Genomic DNA, 10,397 nt, shown 5'->3' on the forward strand with positions numbered 1-10,397 from the left:
TGAATGTGTTCAGAAGGCAAATAGAAAAATTTGTGGAAGGGCAGTCCACGAGGGACTGAGGCGGAAATACAGGCGGATGACCTCTGGCTTTGGAAGTCCCCAAGCCACAGACTGCTGGCAGCTGGAAGAGTGCAATGGGGAAAAGATCACGTTGGCCTGGCTCATCCCCTGCGTGTGGGGTCAAGGGCTGGGCTTGCTATGGCTGCTCCGCCAGCTCCCTTCTACCTCCCTGTCCCAAAAAAGGCAGATCCGGGGCAAAATGGGTCCTTGAAGTGCTGGAGCATGTCCAGAGAAGGACAACAAAGTTGCTGAAGGGTCTAGAGCACAAGTCTTACGAGGAGCAACTGAGGGAACTGGGGCTGTTTAGTCTGGAGAAAAGGAGGCTGAGGGGAGACCTTTTCGCTCTGGGAGCACAAGTGACTGAGAGACAAGAGAGTACAGTGGGCAGGGGAGAGGGTGGTGAGCACTGCAATGAATATTTTCCTCTGGATTAATGGGAGGATGAGGGCTTTCATGTGCCAGTTAAGTGAGGGCAAAATAACTCCTCCAGATGTTTTGGGGAAAGGAAACATGAAAATTTATATAGACAGTTTTCATATCTGTGCAGCCATGTCTATGAGGCTGTTGCATGGCATAAAGCAGCATTTAAAAAAATAATGAATAAGGATGTTCTGGAATTTTCAGTCATGACATTTGGGGAGTTTACTGTTGATTGATATTACTTAAAGGAAGAATTTTTCTTGTCTGCTGGCTATTTTTGCAAGCTTCTTTTCCCAAATATGCTCTGTGAGGGTCCTGGGCAGTCAAAGAGAAGAAAACTCACTTGCATTTCCTTTAGGGAACTGCAGTGCTTTTGGTCGCAAGCTGCTCCCTACTCTAAACCCCAAACAATCCTAAACTCATAACATTATTTGCCCCAAGGTTTGCATATATGCAGCAAATGCAGTGTAGTCACCTAGAAAGAGAATGGTAGCTTCTTATTTCCCCTGGCAATGTGCTTAATAATTTCCATAACTTTGTCATTTTGCTTTTGCGCTATGAGCCAGCTGGGGGACTTGGGCAGACACCTGCAACACATCTAAGCATGACAGCTACAGGGAAGGAAAATGCACATTACTGGTACATAAAAAATGAAAATAGAACTGAGTTTCTCAGGCTAGGATCCCATGGTGTATTGAATATCCAAGGGTGGTATTGAACTTACTGGTAGCTGTGTCTGTCAGCAATTGCACTCTAATTTGTGCTCCACTTGAATGACAACATATCCCCCCCCCCTTTTTTTTTTAAGGCTAAAACCAGTTTATTATCATTTGGAAACATTAGTCTGAGATAAATTCTGTTCACATGTTTTAGAAATGGCTAATAGTCTGTAGATATAAAAGAGAACAGCTGTAAACCTGATCCTTCAGCTTCTCCATGTTAAAAATAAACTTTCCAAAAAAACCCAAATAAAAACCCCATCCCAAATCTGTTTCCTGATCTGGTTATGGAATTTTCTAAGGAGCATTATCAGCCAATTTTTTTGCAAATAGTCAACAGAAGTCTGTTGACTGCATTAAAAAGAAAGCAATTTTAATCAATGATTAGAAAAAGTCACTTCTCACAGTAGATCAAGTACTGTTCAAGAAATAACAACTTAGTAGTTTGTGATGGGTGGCAAGGACTCCAAGCACAGAAGTGCTACGACATGTTGCAGGTAGTCCCTTACTCTTAGGTGATTCAGACTAAACCTTTGGGCAGGCGGAACAGAACAGAAAAATGCCAGACCTGATCTGATGTTGTCTTCAAAATCCTACGGCCAAGCCCTACAGAGAAGCTTCAACTCCCAGTTATGGGCCCCAGTTTTAGGCTCGGTGTTGCTGGGAGCTGTAAGAGCTGGCACTTACCAATAGTAGAGCAGAAGAAGAAATTGGGCAGTGTGACCACGAGCTGGAGCCACCTCCGTTGTGGAAGAGCATAAGCCAGGGTGGTGAGGACGAGGAGTCCCAGGCTGACGGCAAGCCGGTAAGTGATGCCTGCTGCCCTCCTGTAGTTTGAGCCAACAGACTCTACAACTGCAAAGAGAAGTCACATGAGCGAAAATAAATTGGTTTGGAGAGCCGGAGGTACGTAACGCCTGCCAGCTAAAACCACGTGGAGCCCCAGTGCGTAGCTGTGCTCTCGTGCGCTGTGCGGGTGTGGGTTTGGCTGGGAATGCAGAGCAGGTCTGGGTCCCCGGTGTAAATCACAGGACAAGTCCTGACCCTTCCTCGTCTGATGGTCAGCTGGGGTCCCTGCCTTCAAGGGTGTCAGGCCCTCACCCATTAACACAGGGCAAACATTGCTTTCTTCATCCCGCTCCATCTAGCTAACAACTAAGTGGGAAAATAAAATAGACAGCTGGTACTTGCTTGCCTCCATCTCCCTCCTCCCATAGAGCTTGGGAACAGAGCCTCCCTACCCACCAAGCATGTGAAACAGCACAGAAAACATCATTTTGGTACCAAGGCTTTGGAACACAAGTGTTATCTCCCCCAGCACCCACTTGCTGCCTCTCCCAGAAAAGTAGCATACATCTTTGCACTGTTTTCAATTAGTTCTTGTCTCTAGACCTTATTCTTCATTTTGGCACATGCCTCTCTAGGTATGAACACTCCCTAGTTTTCAGAGCTGCCTCCTAATTACTCCATTTATGTCTATGAGCTGGTGCAAGGTTGAGTCATAAACACCTGCATTTAAGCAAAGAGGTGCAGTTTGGCAGTAAATAGCACAGTGTCACTGTCTGCTCTTGTTACACACAGTTCCTTAAAAATCAAATGGCACCAGCGGGGGTCAGCCCTGCTGCTGAACAGGGTGTTCCTGCCCAGAAAGTGTAATTGCAGGCTGGTGTAACTGAGGACGTAGCCTGTCAGCCAGCTCCCCCCCTTGCTGACCAGCCCCTGTATCGGATAGAAGATCATTGTCCACGTGTAGCTCGGGGGAAAGGCCATGAGAACCCCAAGACCCCATTGACGGGGACTGTGACCAGGAGACAGAGTTTGCAGCCAAACCTGCAGAGGGAAAGAAGAAAAGAGAAGAAAGGAGCTCGGCTGCCGGGAGGGTAGGGTGGCAAACCAAAGGATTTGAAGAGACTAGAGATGGTCCCTCTTCCCCTCTTTTCTGTTTATTTTGAGTAGGAGTCTGTATCTGCTCTTCCCTTTGCAAAATTTTTCATCTCAGTGGAAGCTCAGGGGACTGCCCTGTCCTGCATTTTCAGGTCGTTGCTCACTTCTGGTTAATGACTTAGCTAATGAGTTTAAAAAATGCTCTGATACGGCTCCTCAGCCCATCTTTCAAAGCTGCAATAGCTTTTTAATGGAGATCTTGTTTAAGAACTGTGATCTTTACCTACTTTCTCATCAACCTTGGCTGACTATTGAGCTCTTCTTGAAGAGGGTTTTGTACATCCCTGTTTGTCATTCCCTGTATCACCGTGACTCACTGATAGTCAGAAATAAATTGTTTCCAAAAGAAACAAGCTTACTGGAACACTGGAAAGGCATTAGTTTTCTAGCTGACAGAGATAGATATTCAGTTAGAAGTATGATTTATAAAACCCATTAAATTATTCAATGCCCACTAACAAAAATAGCACGATAATAAATGCCAGCCAAAAGAAATGTCTTCTGTTCTCCACAATAACATCAGCAGATCCCATCGCTCAAACTTTCCTCCTGTCATAAGCCTGAGATACAGACATTTTTGACCTGCCTTAAAGTCCAGCCCAAGAGAGGCTCATCGGACCACGAGAGGAGCCCTCTCCCGCAAAGGTCCTTTCCCAGTGCCCCAGGTCTGAATGGCAGAGGTGTGATGCTGCATGTTAGCACTGACCTTGGGAGCTCTCTAGGGACACAGAGGTGCCATTTCCAAGATGCCTATGACTCTTGAATGTCAAAGTCAGTGCCTGGATGTGTGCCCAGAGACCGATCAAACAAATGAGTAGGTCTAATCCCTCAGAGAGAAGCACATTTAGAAAGAGCTTATGAAATCTCCCCTGAAGCACCTGAAACGTTTGCAGGAGTTGTCCTGAGTACAGCAGGTTGCAGCAATCTCATGCGTGGGAAAACTAGCACTCCAGCTGTGCTCAGGCTGTCTGATGAGAAGAGGATGGCTATCATCTCAAATCCAGTAAACAGAGAATTCATGGGCCTTTTTTCCATTCCCTCTACTAAATTTGAGGCTTCTGGGTTTGTTTTTGCCCTAAGCTCAACACTCTCTGGGTATGTATAATGGGTCTGCATGGCAAAGTTTTGGCAGTGGGTTGGTTACAGTGGTGGCTTCTGTGAGAAGCTGCTGGAAGCTTCCCCTATGATTTCTGACGGAGCCAATGCCAGACAGGTCCAAGACAGACACGCCGCTGGCCGAGACTAAGGCCATCAATTGGGAGTAGAGCTGTGCCCAGGAAGAAGGGAGCAGTGGGGGGAAGGTGTTTTAAGATTTGCTTTTATTTCTCCTTACCCTACTCTGATTTGATTGGTAATAAATTAATTTTCCCCAATTCAAGTCTGTTTTGCCCATGATGGTAATTGGTGAATGATCTCTCCCTGTCCTTATCTCGACTCATGAACCTTTCGTTATGTTTTCTCTCCCCTGTCCAGCTGAGGGGGTGAGTGATAGAGCAGCTTTGGTGGGCACCTGGCCTCCAGCCAGGGTCAACCCACCACAGGATGAGATTTTGTATCGCTCTCGGGTTCTTGCAGTGCAGGGACGGCAGTGAACTGGGGCAGGATGGCAGTGAGCAGAGCAGTAGAAAACCTCTCGTTGCTATGACATGCATGTGCTTTATCTTAGCAGCAATGATACCCTACTCCCTCCTGTCTTTTCATACTTTTGCTTGATAATAAGCCTTGGTAAAAAGATCCTTCAGTATTTTGACACAGAGAGAGAGCATTTAAGATATAACTGGCTGTGGCTTTGGGAGCTCCGGTTTCTATTGGCTCGCACAGCCATATGCTGCCAAGAAATGCCTTTGCTAGTGAACATGATTGCTTAATCCACCTCTGTGCTGAAAAGGTGATCTGAAGAGTGGTGCCTCTGATGATCACAGGATCTGCTCACTGCTGTTTCATGTCCTGTCAGGCCTGGATGAGCAGCTGCTACATACCCCCTCCTTTGCTTCCATAAGCTGTGCAACATTATCTGAGCATCAGTTGTGGGAAAAAGGATGGAATACTTTCAAATTTACTAGAAGATTGGCCAGAAAACAAGAAATTGGGTTTAAGGTAAAGAGAGAATGGGGGGCTGACATATGTTTCCGATGCAAAAAAGAAACCAACATCTTTCAAAATGCATGTGAAGAAACACAAAAATTGGCATAAATGTATCAACCTGTGTCCTTCATATCAAACAGGGGACTCCAGCCCAGGACTGAAGACTGAATGTAGGATCTTTGCGGTACTGCTGTAGCCATTTGATGTCTTTTACCTCAGAGAGGTTTTTGCCAAAGGTGTAGCCACATGCAAGATACGGCCAGAAAGAGTTACTTTGATAAATCACTGTCTTCTGATGCAAAATCTGTTTGAGCAGAAAGCATAAAAAGACCATGGTCTGGTTCACTGGCAGTAAGATAATGGTTTACTGAGGACTGGAAAGCAGTCTGTCCAATCTGAGCTTCTTCACAAGCAGGTTTGTCCGTGTGGAGGGACAGGTTGGGGTTAGCTAGGACTGTGGTGGCCGCTTTCCCCACAAAGGTGGTGTGCACAACCTAACTGATGATGTGTTTGCCTGTAATGAAACGGGAGCAGCGACCAGCGAGACAAACACAGTCCCATCCTTATTTTGTGACACTGCAGAATCACTGTGGGGGACGGCTGTGCCCCTTCCTGTAGACCTTCCCCTTGGAGGAGGGGGAAAGTGAAAAGAAAGGAACGGTGGCAATATCCATCCAACAGAGATGATTGGGGGGCCTGATCAGCATGGGAGGAAAAGGCTATTGCTCATTGTGCTCTCAGAATACCAAGAAAAAAACACATTTATGCAAGACAGACTGACTCTACAGAAGGATTGTTCACCCCATGTTACCTTCACCTCTTCAAATTCCAGTCTCATCCTTTCTTGCCATTTTACTGAAAAATTTGGTAAACATGCCCAGGAAGGTCAGCTACAAAGCATTAAATTTGTTCAGAGTCTAACCTAAAAAAAACCCCAAACCACTGGGAAGATACATGGCACAATGATATTTGTGATGGAAAAGAGGAGATGAGGGATAATAATGTCTAGATCCAGCTACATACAAAGCCAAATGAGAAAAAGAGGGACTGAAGAAAATTTAGGAAGGAGCAACTTCTATTTCTGTATCTGAGAAAACCTGTCCAATTTTGAAAGTGATTTATGGCCATCTGGACACTGTTAAAATTAATGTGAAACAAATTTATCACAAAGATGGGCAAATAGTTCTTGGTGTGTGAGTTAAAATTTCATCTCAAACTCTTGAGCTCGCATTGCAGTTTGCCACTGTGAAAGAAAACAAAGTCTCTTCACTTGTGAATATACAAGTTCCTCATGGAGCCACTGAGAGGCTGCAAAAGTGGAGCAACACCATGGTATTTCCATGGACTCCTTGGGTCACAACTGCCTTTGAAAGCAGGGGCTTAGGAACCACCATCCACCCCTTTGTAAGTGACACATGGGCCTTTTGAATCAAGTTTTAATTGCATTCATTTCCTCTTTGAATCGTGAACGTTGTTCAGCAACATGCAGCAAGCAGGTAACCAGAAGAAACAGTTAATCTCACACCTGTCTACATACTACACACCTATCTGCTGTGTAGCCAACGCTCAGGGAGCAAAGAAAAAACCCAGCATTCACACATGACTGGAAGAGGTCCACCTTCCAGGAGTCCCCACACACCAGGTTAAACTGCAAGGGCAACCACAGTGAGAAGTGCAGGAACATTCAACACAAACCAGGGCTGTTTGAGGAGGAAGGAAGCCAATGAGACACAACTAGAAAGCAGGGTCCAGAAAAGAAACCCTCTAACCTCTTAAACTGACATCTGCGATACATCTTGTCCAGATTTGCCCAAATCTTGTGGAAAAGTTACACCCTGGAAAATGATTGCACAATGACACATAGGGAGAGTGAGAAAGGGAGAGAAACTTCGAATGAACAAATTAAAAAGTTCAGAAAAATCTCACCCTCTCCTCCCCATCCATCTGCTTGAAATTTGGAGGATACTTGGAAAATCGTTTCCTTCCCAGATGCCAAGGTCTCTCTCTAACTGTGTATTATCTCGCTGTGTGAAATCAGTGCAGGGCGTGAGAGGTGGCAGATCTGCTATGAGCCAAGAGACGGCTGTCCTGCTCCTCATTAGCACTGGCAAAACGCCCAGGATTTGGTTGACTTTTCACTGCAGTGAACCGGTACTCTCTAACTTGCTTTTGATTTACAATTAACAGGTTACCAACCTGCACCCAGCGAGGGGAGGAGGGCAAACTGGTGTTAACTTCGCTATAGCTGGAAATACTCATTCAGGTGTAACCTGAAGCAGCATGAATGTCTTTGGCTGCTTATTTAATCTCTTTCTAACCTGGACAAGTTTGCTGGGGTGGTACCAAACAGCTCAGATGATCGGTTTCCCTGGCTCAACCGATGCAGAGGATGGCTGGGAGTGCTCTTCGCTGCCCCAACCCATCTGTCCCAAGGGACCGTGAGGTGGAGTTGCTTTGTAATGGTGATGATAGCGAAGCAAGGGAATATGAATAACCTGCCCGAGGAAGCTGTGAAGTATCCAGCGTTGTAGTTTTTTAAGAACAGGTTACAGAAATACCTGCTAGGCATGGTTTAGGTATAGTTAATACAGATTTGGAACTGGAAGAGAAGAAGAAGAAATCTCTCTTGAGGTCCTTCCTATGCTTCAGGCCTCTACATGACTTTTAGACAGTACTGGTTTGCACAGTTTTTCACTTTCGAAACTATCTGGTTTAGATAGTGTAAGTTGGAAGAAAAGAATGCTTTTGTTGCTAACTTGTTATCTGACAAATTTACCTCCATCTTCTACTTCTTCTTCATTGTACATGAGTATCTGTTTGGATTATCACCCATATGTGCAATTCCTCAGTTTGGGCTATGGGGTGCTACCCTCAATTTGGTGACTGAAATACTGAATTATGAGAATAGCCATTGTCTGATTGATGACAAGCTTGCAGCATTATCCTCAAGGAAAAGCAATCATTTCCCATTATTTATCTGTATAAATCTTTGCTCTAAGCCCCTAGCAAGTCCTGATAGTCACTAGCAGTCAGGCTCAGGCTGTGCACCAAAAGCAGACTTTACCAATTTAGCATCTTCTAGCTTCGAGTTGTGCAGGCAAGAGTGATTTTGCCGGACAAACTGTGTCTTACCTCAGTCACAAGAGAGGTCCCCAGGGAGTCATAGTCCCAGCAGGGACCAAGGGGGACACTGCTCCAGTTGCCCACAAGGCTGCTGAGGGGGTCGGTGCAGCTGATGCCCTTTGCATTCCAGTCCACCTGTACCTCCAGAGGCTGCCAAAACTGGACCCGTGGCCGCCCCACTCAGGAACAGAATGATTCAACTGCTCCTCCAGGCTCCAGCCACACCGCTGGCTCAGCTCGGCCACCCCAGGACTGAAGCAGCGATAGTCAGGGGTGAATCCCAGCAAAAAAAAAATCCCCACGTAAATGGGAGCACAGGTAGCAGAAAGCAGGCGTAAGAGGGCTTGTTTCTGCAAGAATTCAAACTCTCAGATCTGCTCTAAAATGTCATCCAGGGTTGGCATCTTCATATGTTGCAACTCATTAAAATTTCTTACTCAGCTACTTTCCAGGGCTTTGTCCTTCTCTGCATGCTCAAATAACAGCTAAAGTGTTCGCTCAAAACGCACAAACAAATAATTAATTAACTTCGTCAATTGTCAAGCCATGCATCACCACCTTTGTTTCTCAAATGCTATTTCTAAACAAACTTTGACTCTCTTGTTTTGGCCTCTGTTGGTATTTTGTTTTGTATATGACATGTTTGAAACACGAGAGCTATGTCTTAGATTAAGACCCTTTTAGTCTGTCACTGAGAGTCTGTCAGTGCACGGTATGGGGTAGGTGATAATTCCTTTGTCCGGTATTTTCAGAGGCCATAAATATGAAAGAAATGTTGTCCTCTCCCTTGTGTATAGAAAACTGAAGAACTTTATACTCAAAATTACACTGGAAACAGATGACCACTTGTTTGCTGCTTTGGGGGTATACAAGAAGACAACGTAGAGACGACACAACAGGGCAGATTTCTTTTAGGTACCTAATAGCTAAAGAATAGTGTTGTGCCCCAAATAGGAAACAGACCAGCCGCCGCAGTACAAGTTGGCACTTCTGGGTCAGAGGTGCCCAGACTGAATTTGCAGGGGTTCACACGTGGCTGCCCTGCACCCCTGAGAGTGTCCCCGAGACCCGTCACCCGCCCTCGCGTGCCCACCCTGCCCTCTGCCCCCTGCCCTGCACCCTGTGGAGGTGGCGGGCAAAGGCTGCCATAAACCATGGCCCCATCTCGCAAACACTTTACAGCCCGCTCCTTCGTGTGAATTTATTGGGCAATGCTAATATGTAAATGTGTGCTTAAGCAATGGAGACATCCTCAGCCTCTTTTACTGAGGGGGATGATTTATATTGCCTTCCCACGGCCATGGTTGCATAAGGTCCTTTCATGTTGTTGCCCATTTGCCTGCCCTGTGAACAATTAGCTTGTGTCAAATAATGTAAGCAATGATGGAGGACTGGAAGCTGTTCAGTGCAGCTGAACATCAAAAGTGTGGATTTGGACAAAACACATCTATGAGCAAAGATTTCTGCCTGCAAATTTTCTGCGGACAGGTTTTATTACCCCTCTTTCTAAGCCAGACTGTAATGACTTTGTAGCTTCTTTAGTGCTTCTGAAGGGAAACCCTGAGCAAGCTGCTGTCACTGAGTTAATTTCTCACTGAGGACCACTCGGTGACCTCTCTGAGTTTCATGAAGCACAAAACTAAATGACGAACATTGGAGGAAAACAGAGGTGATAAGTAACATGATATTTTAAAGGGCTATTAATAACAAGCCCCGTTGAGTTACAACAACTGGCACACCCAGGAACTGTCACGAATCACAAATGGGACTACTACTTTGCAATAAACATCTTTCAGCTAAGAAAAGACCAGATCTTTGACCATTTACAACTAAACTGTTTACCTATCTCTGTTCAGGTCTGGTTTACATCAGAAGCAGGGAATGGGCTATTCCCCCTGTTAATGTTCAAGGAGCTCACTGCACTAGCAGCTTTTAAACCTTGCACCCACCTCCACACAGACTACTCAGCAGAGCACATATTTGATGCATTTGTTAACAGCTAAAACCTGGGTCAGTCAAAACTGAATTAAAGAAAACAAGAATCTG

At 45.5% G+C, this 10,397-nt stretch overlaps 1 pseudogene; it reads right to left on the reverse strand.

Moving 5' to 3' along the window:
* Positions 1–955: 955 nt before the first annotated feature.
* LOC142034872 (solute carrier family 22 member 2-like) lies at positions 956–8,755 on the reverse strand (annotated as a pseudogene).
* Positions 8,756–10,397: the final 1,642 nt, after the last annotated feature.

This window comes from Buteo buteo, chromosome 9 (assembly GCF_964188355.1).
Source record: "Buteo buteo chromosome 9, bButBut1.hap1.1, whole genome shotgun sequence".
Taxonomy (NCBI): Eukaryota; Metazoa; Chordata; class Aves; order Accipitriformes; family Accipitridae; genus Buteo; species Buteo buteo.